This window comes from Pelobates fuscus, chromosome 6 (genome assembly GCF_036172605.1).
Source record: "Pelobates fuscus isolate aPelFus1 chromosome 6, aPelFus1.pri, whole genome shotgun sequence".
In the NCBI taxonomy this organism is placed as follows: Eukaryota; Metazoa; Chordata; class Amphibia; order Anura; family Pelobatidae; genus Pelobates; species Pelobates fuscus.
The window spans coordinates 237,723,926-237,743,274 of NC_086322.1; the positions used below are offsets into that span (position 1 = coordinate 237,723,926).

General features: G+C 43.2%; 1 protein-coding gene across 2 annotated transcripts in view; it reads right to left on the reverse strand.

The window, feature by feature from the left end:
• Positions 1-19,349, reverse strand: part of ZNF385C (zinc finger protein 385C) — an 845,536-nt gene that overhangs the window by 444,491 nt on the left and 381,696 nt on the right. The window lies entirely within an intron of this gene.

The following is a 19,349-nucleotide window of genomic DNA, read 5'->3' on the forward strand; positions in this document are numbered from 1 at the left end:
GAAGCCCCTTCTGCACAGGAAGAGGGAAGGAGTCCCTGCTTCCCCATCAGTCAACTGCATCCACATGAAAGAGGTAAGTGTGTGTGACTGTCTGTCTGTCTGTCTGTGTGTGACTGCCTGTGTGTGACTGTCTGTGTGACTGCCTGTGTGTGTGACTGCCTGTGTGTGTGACTGTTTGCCTGTTTGTGTGACTGTCTGTGTGACTGTCTGTGTGTGACTGCCTATGTGTGTGTGTGTGTGACTGCCTGTGTGTGTGTGTGACTGCCTGTGTGTGTGTGTGACTGCATGTTTGTGTGACTGTCTGTGTGTGTGACAGTGTGTGTGTGACTGTATGTGTGAGACTGTTTGCCTGTTTATGTGATTGTCTTTGTGACTGTCTGTGTGACTGCTTGCCTGTGTGTGACTGCCTGTGTGTGTGACTGCCTGTGTGTGTGTGTGTGCATGCCTGTGTGTGTGACTGCCTGCCTGTTTGTGTGACTGCCTGCCTGTGTGTGTGACTGTGTGTGACTGTCTGCCTGCCTGTGTGTGTCTGTCTGTCTGTAACTGTCTGTGTGACTGCCTGTCTGTGTGACTGTGTGTGTGACTGCCTGTGTGTGTGTATAACTGTCTGTGTGTGTGACTGTCTGTCTGTGTGACTGTGTATGACTGTCTGTGTGTGACTGTCTGTCTGTGACTAATTGTGTGTGTCGCTGTAGCTTTGCCATTGTGTGTGCCTGTGCCTGTATGTGTGACTGCCTTTACCCGAGTGTGTGTGTGTACATGCCTGTAACCGAGTTTAAATTTCCCTCACCCCTTCCTGTCAAGGCCGCACTTTGACTGACAGACGCTCACTCACTGACAGACGTACACTCTCATATACACTGACAAACAATGACATACACACACACACTATTACTTGGACACACACTGACAGATGCACACTCTCACTGAAAGACGCACGCCCCCACTGACCGACACAAACACTCACTGACCGACACACACACACACACACTCACTGACCGACACACACACACACACACTCACTGACCGACACATACACACTCACTGACTGACACTCACAGACACACACACACACATTCACTCACAGACACACACACATTCACTTAGACATACACACTCACAGACACACAGACACACACACACACACACAGACATTTCCACTAACACTCACAAACTAATATTTTTTTTTATTTTTTTTTAAATCCACCCAGCCTCCCTGGGAGAGCTGGAGTGGATTTTTTACCTGCAGTCCAGTGTGGTTGCTGGGCGGGCAGGCAGGGGGCGCACAGGCTGAGTAGGTGGCGCTTAGTGATGCCGGGAGCCGGACTGATGTCATATTCCTGCTCCCAGCTTCATTAAGAGGCGCAGAGGGAGCTGAGCAGGAAGAGCTCAGGTGAGTATGCTCCTTCGCTGCCCGCTGCCAACCTCAGGGGGGCTCAAAAGTGGCAAGCCGGGGGGGCGTGTCCTGGACGCGGACCGGAGCAGCCGCATGTAATCAGAGCTCCGTGCCGCGACTACTATAAAGGAGATATTAAAGCCCGATAAGAGCAATTTGGATCGGCATCAAAGCACGATGTCGCACCCCAAAGGCAAGAGGACAGGGGACAGGGGAGAAAAGTCCAACTTCTTCGCCTCCAGGTCGGGACAGGCGAAGACTCCGCAGCAGCCTGAGCAGGCCCAAGATGGCGCAGGTGAGGAGTATGATGTAGACACCCAGCAGGGGGAAAACAAAAGCCCACTGACACACAGCTCGATCAGGAAACTCCTAGACGAAATGTCAGACAAAATAGTGGGGAAAATGGACAGTGCCATGAAAGTTCTGAGAACAGAAATACAGGATTTAGGCCAGCGCACCTCTAGGACGGAGGAACAAATCACTGAAATGGCGGAGGCCCACAATTCACTTGCAGACACTGTAGAAGGCCTGGTCGCACGACTAAACGACCAGGACCTTAAAATAGCAGATATGGAAGATAGGGCACGCCGCAACAACCTCCGCATAAGGGGAATATCGGAGACTGTTAAGAATGAGGACCTTAACGCCCATGTCACGGGCCTACTAAAAGCACTTGCTCCGGACCTGCCGCTGGACCTGCTCCTGCTGGATCGGATCCATAGGACCGCTAGACCAAAATTCTTACCACCAGAAACCCCGAGAGATACTCTGCTAAGAATGCATTACTTTCATGCTAAGGAAGTTATCCTGAATGCGAACAGAAAAAGGAAAGAAATGCCTGCAGCCTACAGAGGGATAACCATATACTCAGACATCTCCTCTTACACCTTAAAGAGACGGCGCGACTTCAGAGATATCACCGTTCAGCTCCGAGACAACCACCTCCCTTACCGATGGGGATACCCTACAAAGCTCCTGGTGCTACTGGTGCTACGTGAGGGGAGGACCACAACCATTGGATCCCCAGAGGAAGGCCGCCGTATTCTAAGAGACTGGAACATCGCACCTGCACCGACGACTGAGCAGGAGAACAGTAACATCAGAGCTTCACCGGACTGGAAAAAGGCGAAAAGGAGATAACTCCAAAGAGACTGAGTTAAGACCTTACGGCATCACAAGCTGTAGGACTCTAAATCCAGGGGCTGGGTAACGTACACCACTATTCGAACTGCAACGGGGTAAGGTAGTGCTCACGATGGGGCACAGGGGTGGGCGAGGGAACACGGTTTTAATATATAAACTTGGGAACGACACAACCACTGCCCGTAAAATAGCCATCTATTACATAGGAGTGAATACTATTACCTAGACACACCCAACCACAGGTAGACAGCTTGCTGGAGGGAGGGATACGCATTCAACATTCACCTACACCCAGATTGAGGGAATAAATAAAATATTAATAATAAAAAAAAAAACACAAAAAACAAAAATAAAAATAATAAAAATACAAAAATATATATATATACAAACAAAAAAAAAAAAAAAAGGGGAACACACAGACAAACTAAAATTGTATAATTGTATAACTGTAGAAATCGTAGTAACGGACTCGCAGGGCTAAGTACACTAGTTGGGACATCCCAACAAACACTAGTTATAGTTGTAGCGGGAGTTAGATCCCGAAGGACTAGATGCCTTACGCCTCTACCCCCAAGGCACGACTATGCAGTGCCACGCCGTATTAATGGCGCGAATACTTCTTCGGTATACCATTGTAAATACTTTTGTTATTGTTACTGTTTTGTTATATGTTGATTTGTATATTGTATGTATACTACATGTTCAATACTGTGCTCCAAAGGAGGGGATTGGGTTAGTGGGTGACCCGACCCCGGCCATCTTGGAGCTAGCTCACCCGCCTACAGAAAACAGAACATCAGATAGTTCCGCAGACCCCACTAGCATAATGGAGACAACACAGAGGGTCTCACTGCCCCGCTTGATAGAGCTGGGGAGGGCAGTGACCCTCACATACATAGACCAGAGTCACAGGTATAAGAGATGCAAACATCACAAACCACCGTGAAGCTTTGCACCTTTAATGTTAGAGGCCTCAACGCCCCGGTAAAACGCCATCTCCTCACCAGAGAAGTGAGAACTCTGGGAGCAGACATACTATGCCTCCAGGAAACTCATTTTCGACACAATGACCACCCAGCAATATTGACCAAAGACTTCCCGCACCAGTTCCATGCCACGGCACCCACTAAAGCTAGAGGAGTATCCATCCTCATTAGCAAAACGGTCTCATTCACGCTGCAGACTGTGGACATAGATCAGACTGGCAGATATATCATACTTGTAGGACTGTTTAACGATATGCAATATACCATTGTGAATATGTATTCCCCAAACACCAATCAAAGGAATTTTCTGCACAAAATTCTAACTAGGACGGCCACAGCGCAAAAGGGAATCACGATCATAGGAGGGGACTTCAACCACATCTTTGACCCACAGACAGATACCACATTACATTCACGTAGCAAACGTCACCGCCCCCTGAAGAGACAATGTAGAGCCATAGCAAAATTACTCCATGACCAACATCTATACGACGCCTGGAGAGTTACGCACCCCACAGAAAGGGCTTACACCCACTTTTCAGCGATACACAATTCGTACTCTAAAATAGATGGGTTCCTCCTAGCTGGGTCGGCATTAGACCAAATCATTGATAGTGACATACAGCAGATCACGTGGTCAGACCACGCTCCGGTAACTATAGAGCTAAAAAATATCTATGACTTCAAAAACCGCAGCCCGTGGAAAATAAACAGTTCACTGCTGCGGGACGAGGGATTTGCAAGGACCCTATCGGAGGACCTTCATACATACTTCCAACACAATGACACAGGGGATGTCTCAGACTCCACTCTATGGCTAGCGCATAAAACAGTAGCTCGAGGCCTACTGATCAGAAGGGCAGCCTATGTGAAAAAGACGAACCAGGCACAACTCAGATCCTGGCAGGTAGAACTATATAACCTTAACAGACTCAACCAACACACCCCCTCCCCAGAGACTAGAAACAAGATAACCCAGATTACGAGACTTATGCACCAACACACACTTGGAACACTCAACACCCACATGCAGAAGCTTAAGCTAACCCACTATGTACAAGGGAATAAGGCGAGCAAATTGTTAGCACAAAGGATAAAAGCTAGACAGGCGCAACAAAAAATATCCTATATCACAGACCAAGCAGGTATACCAATACGTACCCCAAAAGGCATAAGCGATGTGTTCGCTACATACTACTCATCGTTATATAACATTCAACACGACACGAAGGTTAGTCACCCGACGAACACTAGCATTAGAAGCTACCTAGATGGTGTGCAACTACCTAAGATCACGAAGCAACAGCAGCTAGACCTAACAAAACCAATAACAACTTTGGAAGTCGAGGAATTAATTAAAGGTCTCCCAGCGGGGAAATCCCCGGGACCGGATGGATTTGACAACCAGTATTACAAAAAATTCAACACCACACTTGCACCATACTTAGCCAGATTATTTACAGTGGCCACTCAGAAGGGGGAACTCCCCACGGAAACACTAGCCGCTCACATCGTAACGCTCCCAAAACCCCAAAAACAAAACCCCGACTATCCCGCAGATCTTCCGACCAATCTCCCTTCTCAACACGGACGCAAAACTGTACGCCAAATTGTATGCTAACAGACTAAGTGCAATCCTCCCACACATAATACATGATGACCAGGTGGGCTTCATTAAGGGGAGACAACACCAGGAAAGTGGTTAATATCCTCCACTACCTGCAGATTCGGCGGCGGGGGGGTCTGCTGGTCTCCCTCGACGCCGAAAAAGCTTTCGATCGCCTACACTGGGGGTTCCTACAAGAAGTATTGGGTAGGTTTGATATCCCCGACAGCTTCGTGGTAGCTGTCAGAGCCCTTTACAGCGAGCCCGCGGCGCGAGTGCTGAATGCGGGGTTCCTGTCGGAGCCATTCCGCCTTACAAATGGTACGCGACAGGGATGCCCCCTGTCCCCGCTGCTCTATGTGCTGGCACTGGAGCCGCTAGCAGTTAGAAGCAGAGAAAATCCCGCAATACACGGCCTAGAGCTAGGGGGAAGGGAATATAAAGCTAACCTATTTGCGGATGACATCCTGCTAACTCTAACCCAACCAAACTTGTCACTCCCAAACCTGTTGAGGGAAATAGAACTCTATGGGGAGCAATCATACTACAAACTCAACGTGACAAAAACGCAAGCAATGGGGATTGGGATAGCGCACGATACCATAGAAAACTTAAAAATGTCATTCCTGCTAGACTGGAGGGACGACCACCTCACTTTCTTGGGGCTGAAGATCCCAAAGGACCCTAAAAAACTCTTGCAGTTAAATTATGGGAGGTTACTAGATGAATTCATCGCTACCTTGAAGCACTGGGATAGCAAGTTTATGTCCTGGGTGGGTAGAATGGCGGCAATAAAGACGATGCTGCTGCCGAAATTCCAATACCTAACTAGAACGTTACAGATCCCGCTACCCAACGAGTACTTGAGACGTTTACAAAGAACTCTCACCAGCTTCGTATGGGCATATAAGAAAGTCAGAGTAGCTACAAATATACTCACCAAACCCCTGGCGCAGGGAGGGCTAGGTTTACCTGAGGTGAAAACATACTATAAAGCAGCACTGGTGACCACTGCCTTGCAGGCGCATACAACACACAACGCACCACAATGGGTAGAGATGGAATCAGCGTGGGCATGCCCCAAGGGCCTTAGATACTTGTTCTGGGTCCCTCATGGACATCGCCCCATATCCCCTGATACACCAGCTACTACAACACTCCTACTAAAAAACTGGGATATGGTTAAACCGCAGTTAGGATACATGAATAAATGGGCGCTGGCCACACCATTATACTGCATATACATCGCAAATCCCACATTCGACCATCGCATTTGGACCGAGCGCGGATGCACGTTAGTTAGACACCTCTATAAACAAGGGAAACTGAGACAATTCCCAGACTTGCAACAAAGTTACGATTTACCGAACAGAGCTATATTTTCCTACTTACAACTAAAAGGAATACTGACAGACTCCACTGACCTGACTACCCCAACCCATGCGCAATGCATAGAGAAGGCATGTGAATCCAAGATAATGCCCAAGAGACCGCTCTCACTTATGTACGCAATACTCAATAACCCAATTACACAGATACCAACGAAGCTAGATAAATTCATAGAGGCGTGGCATAGGGATCTGAGTACAACATTCTCAAACGAGCAATGGGAACAGGCCTTTATAGCCCACAAAGGTAGATCCAGATGTGCATCCCACCTAGAGCTAATGCGCAAGATTCAATATAGGTGGTACTTGGTGCCAACCAGACTGGCAACCATATATCCCAATACCTCTCGGCTATGCTGGAGATGTCAGAAAGAGGAGGGCACACTGCTCCACATATGGTGGACCTGTGAGTCTATCAGGGGATACTGGAAAGAGGTTGAAGGGGTGATAAGAGGAGCACTAGGCACAGAAACCAATCTGAGGCCAGAAACTGCCCTGCTCTTTATTTCTATCGAACCATTCCCAAAAGCATTTGCCGGCCTAACATACCACATATTGATAGCTGCCAACCTACTAATAGCCAGGGGATGGAAACAGTCACAACCACCGGTGAGATCTAGCCTTCTCCAACAGATCTCCCTAAACCTAATTTACGAAACGAAAACTTGCCAACTGATGCACCCAACGATACACATAAGGGAAGCCAGAAACATATGGGAGGCATACCTGAGAAGGGAGGAGGAGGAGGGAGAACAATCAGAGTCAGAAAAATAACGATAGAGGAGAGGAGAGAGGGAGAAAAAAAACAAAAAACAAAACAAAAAAAAAACAGAGGCATAGCCATGAACAAGAGACGGAACAGTACCACGCTTAATACCTCACTGCTGGGACGCAGAGTGACCATAACTCACAATATCAAGGTACGAAAGCAGACACAGGGGTAAAACCATCTGAGGTTAACTGAACTACGGGGCATTAGCGGAACAACCACCCACATTGTAAATAGTTGCTTAGGGGACTAGATGCGAAGGCCAAGCAACATTAGACGACCAAGAGGGAGAAACAGTTAGAAAATGGGCCTCCGTGGTCTATTTCCCACTTTACTTCCCCCATTCTTCCCTAGTTGCCCAACCCCCTGTTTTCCCACTCCCCCACCCAGCACTGAACCCACGGTTGTGAGGGAAAGACAAACCTGACGAGGAGCGGGACCAAGGTCTAAAGGATAGGGAAGGAACTTCCACAAGTAGGACCAACGAGCTTTACTCCTCACTGTATATGATATGCATAAGATATGTCTAAGATCGCTGTACCTCAACTGTTTACCCTCCCCTTTTCTCCTTTCTGTACCCCACACACGTTTTAAGACAAAAAAAAAATTGTCAAATTGAAAAAAAAAAAAAGTGGCAAGCCGGCCAGCTCTTGAGCCACGAGGCAAGCAAGGGATCAGCCTGGGGGTTTGGGGCGACTTTTTTTGCCGCCCCCTGCAAAGTGCCGTCCAAGGCAGATGCCTTGTTTGCCTAGTGATACACACGTCCCTGGTGCCTGTGTGTGTTACTGTATTCAGGCAACTTGGTGGGGGGTGGGGCGCCATGAAGACTTTTCGCACAGGGCGCCTAATTGCCTAAGGCCGGCCCTGGTGTACCACTTTATAATTGGTTGCAATATTTTATGGGGTATATCATTTTGGCGCATTGTTATATATTATAAGTGGATAAATATTGGATGTGCACAATTTATATGTGTCAATACACTTATACACAATGCAGCCCACAAACAGTAAATTCCCCCACACAAAGTGAACCGCTTCACACATACAGTACACCCCACACACAGAGTACACCCCTGTCACACAGTGCACTCCCATACACAAAGTACACTTCCCACAGTACAGCCCTTCACACAGTGCTAATTTCTTTTTAGATGTTCATTTTCAAACCTTTAGTTTACAGAAATTTCAAATACTTGAAAGGCCACCATATTATTGTCCGCATTACCACATAATAAACAATAAATAACAACATGGGTGTCACTATTTTATAAGTATTGCAAACATACATGTAACAGTTTCACAATCAAAATCAATTCAGCTTCCCAAAAAAAATTTAAAAAAAAATTAGGATCCTTACCTATTCGATAAAAGCAGAACTGTTAAATATTAGAAAATAAAATGTATTATTTTTGAAACTTTGTAGAAAATGCATAACAAAATATATCTAAATATAAAATACAGCTTCTTTTTAAACTAAACAAGATTCTGATTTTACCCCCTTAAGGACACAGCAAAAATAATACATTTTATTTTCTAATATTGTCAGGGTATTTATATCGGCAGACATTTTGTGCTATGATAGAAATTAAAATGTATATTGTCAGAGTCACTCTGACAGAGCAGACTCCATTTTGTTATTTTCAAGCTAACAAAAGACACAAGATTTCTATCCTTTCTGTAAAACTAACCCCTTTGCCAGAGCTAAGGAATGCATAGTATATACAAACCAAGTGATAAGAAATGAGAACAGGGGATGGACAGACTGTCTAAATGCTAATGGAATAGAATAAATTCTAAACCCAGACATTGTTAATTAAAATTTTCTAATTGCATGATATATGACTTAATAAATCACAATCAGATTTCGATATTTAGAAATCTTAGTTAACTAAGAAATATATATATATATAGTTATAACCATTCCATTCTGCAGATGGAATTAGAATAATTATGTATTTATGTGATTTATCACATGTTAGCATATCGTGATATTTATCCAGGTGTATTGACCTGCTCTAAAATAAGATAAAATATCTGTTTAGGCAAATTAAAATTCAGAATATAGAACATGGTAGATTATTCTTATTGGATGGTTCCAGGAAATGACTAATGAGCTGGTTTAAATGTTATTTTATTTAAAATTACATGAGAATAGATCTTAATTACCTAGGAGGTCTAGCCAGCATTGAAATTGTTATTCTAACTGTTAGCTAAAGTTTTTATGGCCTTACGCTGCAAGCTCTGTGAAACACCGTCATAAATATTGTTTGACAATTGCTATGTTAACCATTGGAATGTGTATTGCCATTGTATTGTATACTCATGTTATACTGAATATCCATTGATTATTATCACGCATGTTACATATTATTATTATTTAATTTGTCACAATAAATTGTATCTATTTTTATAACAAATTGTGATTTTTATTTATATGGAATACATTTCTTACTTACACGATAACGATCTTTGGGATCTGAGAATTGAAATAGTGGGCAATTCTCAACTGCTTACTATTATTATCCCATAAATATCCCCACAATATTTAACAGTTCTGATAAAAGGAGAACTGTTAAATATTAGAAAATAAAATGTATTATTTTTGAAACTTTGTAGAAAATGCATAACAAAATATATCTAAATATAAAATACAGCTTCTTTTTAAACTAAACAAGATTCTGATTTTAACCCCTTAAGGACACAGCTTCATTTTTGCATTTTTTTATTTTTTTTATTCTTTATTGTGGGGCCTCGGTGTCGATTGTTAGTGCCCGGTTTGAGCCCTTAAGGCCGCAAGCCTAACAGTTTCCCGCAGCGGGTGCCAAGAGCCCCGAGGGAGGTCACCATCTTTGCAGAGTGCTCGAGGTTCGGAGCAGTCTCCGCTGTCTTCTTGCGAGCTGAGTGTGTCCTCTGCCCATTTCTGGTATGCTTGGGGCCCCAGGGTGGACCGAGATGACCCCCCCGGTCCAGTGGGGGGGTTAGGGGCCAGGGCCCCCGAGGCTGAAGGGGGTTGTCTCCTTACTGCCCCCAGGCTGGATAGCGGAATGGCGGCCGTCCACTCCACTCACCGCCCAGGTAGGCCGCAGTTGCTGGATGTCGTGCCACGGTGGAGCAAAATGTTGTTTCCAGGCTTTATAGTTGTGGCAGGAACCCTAGTGGGTATGGGGTCTCGCTCTGTATCTCAGGGTGCCGGGCTGAACTCACCAAATGAGGCAAAAAGCTGGACCATAGCGGGAGCTGGTCTAACATGCGTCCAGCCGGCATGGCGGCCCGGCCCTGCCCCAATTTTTGCATTTTTTGTTGTTTGCGTTCAACTGCAATTTTCATTTTACCAATTTATTGCACCGACACATATTATATACTGTTTTTTAATGGAGAGAAAGTGCTTTAATGTGATGTAACATATATATATATATATATATATATATATATATATATATATATATATTTATATACTTATTTATTATAAAAAAATACAGAAAAATGCAAAAAAATTAAAATGTTTGTGTTTTTACAGTTTTTGCAATAATAATGTGTGCGTAATTAGTGCAGGTTAAGGAAAGTAATAAAAATAAATAAATGTAGTTGTCCTGATTTACAGAATATATCATGTGTCTGGTATTTTAAGTTGTTTTTGGTAGTTACGGGTCCCGAAGCACAAGGAGTAAAATAAACTTTTAATCTGGAGCGATTTTAGAATTTGTTATGTTTGTCTTGTAAGCTTAATAGCCATAACAAAATACACAATTGCCACACAAAAGTATATATTTATATAAAGTAGACATTACAGGCTATTTACCTAAGGTTGTTTTGACACTTTCTACGTAGCCATTTCACTGCCAAATTCTGCTAAATATTGGAGTAAAATTGTGTTTTTTTTGTGTTTTTGGCACACAAACTTATAACAAAGAACTTCTTATGTGTATTTTGTAAAGTTGGTGTGTGCTATTCCTGTACAAAACTTTATTTTGTGTTCAGTTACATCTGCTGAGTACAACGATACCCCCATTGTATGTCTTTGGCACTATTTGTGAAGCTACAGTGCCATATAGGGTACCTGTCCTTTTCAGTATTTACAGTAGAATTTTGAGAGACGGATTTAATGGGCTTATGCTTCAATTTGGGGTATTATAGCAGTTTGACTGTTCAAAAAACTCCAACAAAGGCCTACCATTTGTAAAAGTAGACAATCCAGGGTATCTCATATGGTGCATATTGTGCCTTTACATGCCCCCATTTTTCCACCAATATATGCCATAGTATGTGGTAGAAAATATTTTTTTTTACATACGGATTACATTTTTGCTGGGAATTTTGTATATTTCATATGTGCCACTAAGTTCAAACACCCCAAATTATGCTCAGCTAAGTCTTCTGAGTGAAACAATATGCCCAATGTGTGACCTAGACACTATTTTTTGTGAAGTTACAGTGCTGTAAAAGAGACGTGACAAGTTCAGGTTTTTAAGTGTGAATTTTCATGAAGGATTTTGATGCGTCCGTGTCCCACTTTGGAGCACTTGAGCAGGCTATATATTACAACTACACCATAAAGGCATACCATTTCTTAAAGAAGACATCCCAGGGTATTTCAAAAGGCATATTTCGAACCTTAGCGTGGGATAACTTTTCTGATAGCTTGTACCAAGTGTAGTGGTAATAAGCGTTTTTTCTGCCTTTTTGACACACAAAGTGAGTTTGCACAGTATACTTTGCAAATCGTATGAGTGCTATGACTGTATAATTCTTCATATGTTGCTCAGCTATGTCGGCTGAGTACAGCAATACCCCCCTTTGTACCTTTGCCAGGTATATGTGGACATCGGAGGGGCACATTTGGGACACAGCCATTCCAGGTTTTTTCAAACTTTCAATTTTTACGCTGTGCCCATGCACCATTTTAGAGTATTTTACCAGGCTATATAATCCAAATACCCCATAAAGCCATACCATTTCTTAAAGAAGACATCCCAGGGTATTTCAAAAGGCATATTTCGAACCTTAGCGTGGGATAACTTTTCTGATAGCTTGTACCAAGTGTAGTGGTAATACGCGTTTTTCTGCCTTTTTAACACACAAAGTGAATTTGCACAGTATATTTTGCAAACCTTATGTGTGCTACGACTGTATAATACTACATACGTTGCTCAGCTGTGTCGTCTGAGTACAGCAATGTGTACCTTTGCCAGGTATATGTGGATGTTGAAGGGGCATATTTGAGAAGCAGCCATTCAGTTTTTTTCTAACTTTGAAGTTTTACGCTGTGTCTATGTTTCATTTTGGAGTAGTTTAGATGGTTGGTTATGAAAGTATGTCTTGAATCTTCCCCACAAGACATACTGTTATTAAAGAAGGCATATTTTGAACCTTAGCATGGGATATTTTTTTTCTCTAGTTTGTACCAGGTGTAGTGGTAATGAGCATTTTTAAATGTATTTTTTTACTTTTTTAAACTTTTTTTACTTTTTAAAACTAGTTTTGAAACTATTTTTTTGCTTATTCATTTTTCTAAACTTTCCTAAACTTTCTTAAAACTTTTTTTTACAGATTTAACATTTGTATAAGCTTTTTTTTTTACCGTTAACCCCTAACTAGCAGTAAGCAGCACTAAGGGTAAATTCCCCAATTTCCCATAACTCCCACCCACCCCAGCTAGCAAAATATATTATTTTAAAATATTTAAATTAATGAATTAAATAAATTAAACCCCTGAGGGTTAAAAAAAAAAAAAAAAGTTAACCCTAAGGGGTTTAAAAAAAAAAATCGGATCACAGTATAATACTGTGATCTGTATTTTGATCACTGTAGGTAGTGATCAACTGGCAGGGAAGCGGTTAATTTTTATTAGGACTGGGTAAAGTAAGCAGCACTAAGGGTAAATTTCCAAATTTCCCATAACTCCCACCCACCCCAGCTAGCTAAATATACCATTTTAATATTTTTAAATTAATTAACAAAATAAAATTAACCCCCAAGGGTTACAAAAAGTAAAAGTTGACCCTCAGGGGTTAAAAAAAAATCAGATCACAGTATAATACTGTGATCTGTATTTTGATCACTGTAGGTAGTGATCAACTGGCAGGGAAGGGGTTAATTTTTATTAGGACTGGGTAAAGTAAGCAGCACTAAGGGTAAATTCCCCAATTTCCCATAACTCCCACCCACCCAGCTAGCTAAATATACCATTTTAATATTTTTAAATGAATTAACAAAATAAAATTAACCCCCAAGGGTTACAAAAAGTAAAAGTTGACCCTCAGGGGTTAAAACTAAAATCAGATCACAGTAAAATGTATACCCTGCCAATTGATCAATGTAGTCAGTGATCAATTGGCAGGGGAGGGGTTGATATTTATTTAAAATGGGTAACGGGGGGTGGGATTTTAGCCTGTCAGAGCGAGCACTGCTGCAGGGTCAGCGCAATCCGGTGCTCCCGGTCTGCCTCTAATACAGAGGCAGACCTGAGAACCATTAACCCCTCGATCGCCGTGATTGCGGCGATCTGGGGTTAATTTTAACGCGTGACGGACGGGGTCCGTCGTCCGCCGTTAAGGGTCTCCCCAGGATGACGGAACCCGTCCGTCGCCCATCCTGATGGGGTTAAAAATGGACAGCTCTATTTAAATAATATATACAATTATGCACAATTCTACCCCTGTCCAAATTCCCTTAAAGGGAGACCTTATGCACTAAAACCATTTCTTCTAATTGAATTGGTTTTATTGTTTAGAGTCCGCTGGTGTTCTCTCTTCATTCAATGTTAAACCATTTTGGAGCAGATTCACTAAATATGGTTCCTTGGCCACCCACGGCCCGATCACTATTGAAGGTATGGCAAAGATTCCTTGAATGTTGTGAGAGGCAAAAAGCGGTCAGCTGACACTCTTAGCCAATCATAGCCATTCACTGTTGCTCAAGGTAATGCTTCATTATTAGCCCAAGCAGTAAAGAGTGGGTAAGCTACCCTAAGTGGAACGGCATCACCAGGAGACTCCAGGCATTATTATTATTATTATTATATAGCACCATCAAATTCCGCAGCGCTTTACAATGGGTGGACGAACAGACATGTAGTTGTAACCAGACAAGTTGGACACACAGGAACAGAGGGGTTGAGGGCCCTGCTCAATGAGCTTACATGCTAGAGGTAGTGGGGTAAAATTACACAAAAAGGTAAGGATAGTATTAGACTAGTGACAGTTGCAGAAGAGGAATCAGTCAGGAGCTAGTAACAGTTTAATTGATATGCTTTTATGAAGAAGTGGGTTTTTAACGATTTTTTGAAGGAGTGAGCATCTAACGGAGGAGGGAAGAGTTACAGTACCTACAATGTACATTTAAAAGAAGAAAACAAAAATAGATCAGGTCTAGGTCTTTCATTTTATGGTATTCTGATATGTGACCCCTTACTCTAGTACTGTATATAGTTTAGTTGTTTTTGACTTGTTATTAGATACTATACATACCTTTCCAGTTTGCACTTTTCCACACTTTGTAGATGTAGTGGGTTCTTCGTGCAAATCTAGTAGTACAGTAACTGCTGCTTGCGGTATTGATGGCATTCCCACAACCTTATGTGAACACGCTGCAATGCAGTGCTGTGACATTACCCCCTCCCCAAAAACTATGCCGTGACAGTTTCCTAGTTAAAACAGTAGAGAGCTGTATGTTGCAATCATCTTCTGGATGTTTTCAGCATTACGAGTGGATACCTGTATTGCTGAAAATCAGGAATGCCGATTACACTGTGATCAGTCTGGGAAGCTGATCAAGGCCAGCACCGATCATAAATCAACATTAGTCCATTCTGGGAGACCTTCTCAGGGGGTATCCCTTGAAGAACTGCCAGTCCAGAATCATCTTGGTGTTCTCAATTAATATAAAGGCCTTATGCAGCACTCACTAGATGTGGCCCAAGTTGATAGAAGGGAGTTACCTGGGTGTCCCTATTGTGAGAAGGTATATAACCGTATATTTAAAAGGCTGTTTGAAGTACTCACTTAGAAAACTTGAGGGAAAGAATGAGGATCAGTTAGAGCATGTTTTGTAAACCTTTTAATACCTACCACCCACTTTTGTATCTTTGTTGATGATAAGATTTCTTTACCACCCACCAGTGCCGCAGTAACTAATTTTATAGCGCAATGTATCTATTTTTTCTCTATTTTCTATTGTACTTTTTCCCCCTATGTGTCTCTGTGAGGTGCTGTGTGTGTTAAGGGGTAAAGGGTGCTGTGTGTGTGAGGTGAGCAGTATGTGTGTGTGTGTGAAGGGTGCAGTGTGTGTGAGAGGTGCTGTGTGTGCTTGAAGGGTGCTGTATGTGTGTGATGGTTGCAGTGTGTGGGTGAGGGGTGCGGTGTGTGTGAAGAGTGCTGTGTGTGTTGGTGTGTACATGGAGTAGTGTGTGTGGGGGGCAGTGTGTGTGAAGGGTGTTGTGTGTGTGTGAAGGGTGCTGTGTGTGTGTGAAGGGTGCTGTGTGTGTGTGAAGGGTGTTGTGTGTGTGTGAAGGGTGCTGTGTGTGTGTCTGTGGTGCAGTGTGTGTGAGGGGTGCAGTGTGTGTGTGTGTGTGTGTGAGGGGTGCAGTGTGTATTAGGGGCAGTGTGTGAGGGGTGCAATGTGTGTGTGAGGGTTGGAGTGTGTGTGATGTTTGTGTAAGAGGTGCTGTGTGTGTGAAGGGTGCAGTGTGTGTGTGGGGCAGTGTGTGAGGGGTGCAGTGTGTGTGAGAGGTGTAGTGTGTGTGTGTGAGAAGTGCAGTGTGTGTGAGGTGACAGTTTGTGTGAGGGGGCAGTTTGTGTGTGTGTGTGTGTGTGTGAGAGAGAGTGGGGCAGTGTATATGATGGGTGTAGTGTGTGAAGGGTGCATAGGGTCTATGCTGTGTGTAGGTGGGTGAGATGTGAAAATTAGTGATGTCCCGAACGGTTGGCTGGCGAATAGTTCCTGGCGAACATAGCATGTTCGCGTCCGCCACCGCGGGCGAACACATGCGGTGTCGGTCCGCCCCCTATTCGTCATCATTGAGTAAACTTTGACCCTGTGCCTCACAGTCAGCAGACACATTACAGCCAATCAGCAGCACACCCTCCCTAGCAGACCCACCCACCTACTGGACATCATCCATTTTAGATTAATTCGGAAGCTGCAACCATTTTTTTTTCAATTTATTATTATTATTATTTTTAGTGCATATAAATGTTACAAGCAGATACTCCCCCCAGACACTCTGTATTACTGCAGATACTCCCTCCAGACACCCTGTGTTACTGCAGATACTCCCTCCAGACACCCTGTGTTACTGCAGATACTCCCCCCAGACACTGTGTTACTGCAGATACTCCCTCCAGACACTGACACAGAGCAGAATAGGGACTGTTCCCCCTACATAGGGTCACTTGGCAGATATGGATTGACACCTATCCTAAGGATCCCTGATAAACACTGACACGGAGCCCTCCATGGGTGAAGATGGATTCATATATTTGGGGCGCTCGGGTTTTTTTTTTTTTTTTTTTTAAGTTCGACGGGTATGATGGCTTTTTATTTGGCCTTTTTTGGGGCTGAAAAATGAAGATTTTAGAAAAAAGAAGACGTTGAATAGTAAGTTGAATTTTACTTTACAGGGTAGTAAATTTTATTCCCCCTCACTATTTTTTAGGGTGAGGGGGGTAGGTAGGGGCTTTTTTATTTGGTTGTGTGACTAGGGGCTTGGGGACCCCTAGTCACCTTTGATGGGGGAGGGGGGGATTTTCATTTAGGGCCCCCACCTGCCGCTCTACACACACTATACACACTCTACACACACTATACACACTCTACAGACACTGCATACACTCTACACACACTGCAAACACTGCACACACACTATGCACACACTGTACACCCTATACACACACTGCATACACACTATACACACTGCACACACTATACACACTGCATACACACTATACACACACTGCACACACTATACACACACACTATACACTGCATACACTATGCACACACTATACACACACACTGCACACACTGCACACTACAGGGAGTGCAGAATTATTAGGCAAGTTGTAATTTTGAGGATTAATTTTATTATTGAACAACAACCATGTTCTCAATGAACCCCAAAAAACTCATTAATATCAAAGCTGAATATTTTTGGAAGTAGTTTTTAGTTTGTTTTTAGTTTTAGTTATTTTAGGGGGATATATGTGTGTGCAGGTGACTATTACTGTGCATAATTATTAGGCAACTTAACAAAAAACAAATATATACCCATTTCAATTATTTATTTTTACCAGTGAAACCAATATAACATCTCGGCATTCACAAATATACATTTCTGACATTCAAAAACAAAACAAAAACAAATCAGTGACCAATATAGCCACCTTTCTTTGCAAGGACACTCAAAAGCTTGCCATCCATTGATTCTGTCAGTGTTTTGATCTGTTCACCATCAACATTGCGTGCAGAAGCAACCACAGCCTCCCAGACACTGTTCAGAGAGGTGTACTGTTTTCCCTCCTTGTAAATCTCACATTTGATGATGGACCACAGGTTCTCAATGGGGTTCAGAACAGGTGAACAAGGAGGCCATGTCATTAGATTTTCTTCTTTTATACCCTTTCTTGCCAGCCACGCTGTGGAGTACTTGGACGCGTGTGATGGAGCATTGTCCTGCATGAAAATCATGTTTTTCTTGAAGGATGCAGACTTCTTCCTGTACCACTGCTTGAAGAAAGTGTCTTCCAGAAACTGGCAGTAGGACTGGGAGTTGAGCTTGACTCCATCCTCAACCCGAAAAGGCCCCACAAGCTCATCTTTGATGATACCAGCCCAAACCAGTACTCCACCTCCACCTTGCTGGCGTCTGAGTCGGACTGGAGCTCTCTGCCCTTTACCAATCCAGCCACGGGCCCATCCATCTGGCCCATCAAGACTCACTCTCATTTCATCAGTCCATAAAACCTTAGAAAAATCAGTCTTGAGATATTTCTTGGCCCAGTCTTGACGTTTCAGCTTGTGTGTCTTGTTCAGTGGTGGTCGTCTTTCAGCCTTTCTTACCTTGGCCATGTCTCTGAGTATTGCACACCTTGTGCTTTTGGGCACTCCAGTGATGTTGCAGCTCTGAAATATGGCCAAACTGGTGGCAAGTGGCATCTTGGCAGCTGCACGCTTGACTTTTCTCAGTTCATGGGCAGTTATTTTGCGCCTTGGTTTTTCCACACGCTTCTTGCGACCCTGCAATTGCAATTTTAAGAGTGCTGCATCCCTCTGCAAGATATCTCACTATTTTTGACTTTTCTGAGCCTGTCAAGTCCTTCTTTTGACCCATTTTGCCAAAGGAAAGGAAGTTGCCTAATAATTATGCACACCTGATATAGGGTGTTGATGTCATTAGACCACACCCCTTCTCATTACAGAGATGCACATCACCTAATATGCTTAATTGGTAGTAGGCTTTCGAGCCTATACAGCTTGGAGTAAGACAACATGCATAAAGAGGATGATGTGGTCAAAATACTAATTTGCCTAATAATTCTGCACTCCCTGTATACACACACACTACACACACTATACACACTGCAAACACTATACACATACTGCACACACTACATGCACTACACACACTGCATACACACTATACACACACACTATAAACACAATGCATACACTATGCACACACTGCACACTCTATACACACACTGCACACACTCTACACACACTGCATACACTATACACACTCTACACACACTGCATACACACTGCACACATTGCATACACTATACACACACACTGCATACACACTATATACACACTATACACACTGCACATACTATACACACACTGCATACACACTATACACACATTGCACACACTATACACACACACTGTACACACTATACACACTGCATACACACTGCACACAATATACACACACTGCATACACACTGCACACAATATACACTGCACACACTATACGCACTGCACACACTACACACACTATACACACACTGCATACACTATGCACACACTGCACACTCTATACATACACTATACACACACTATA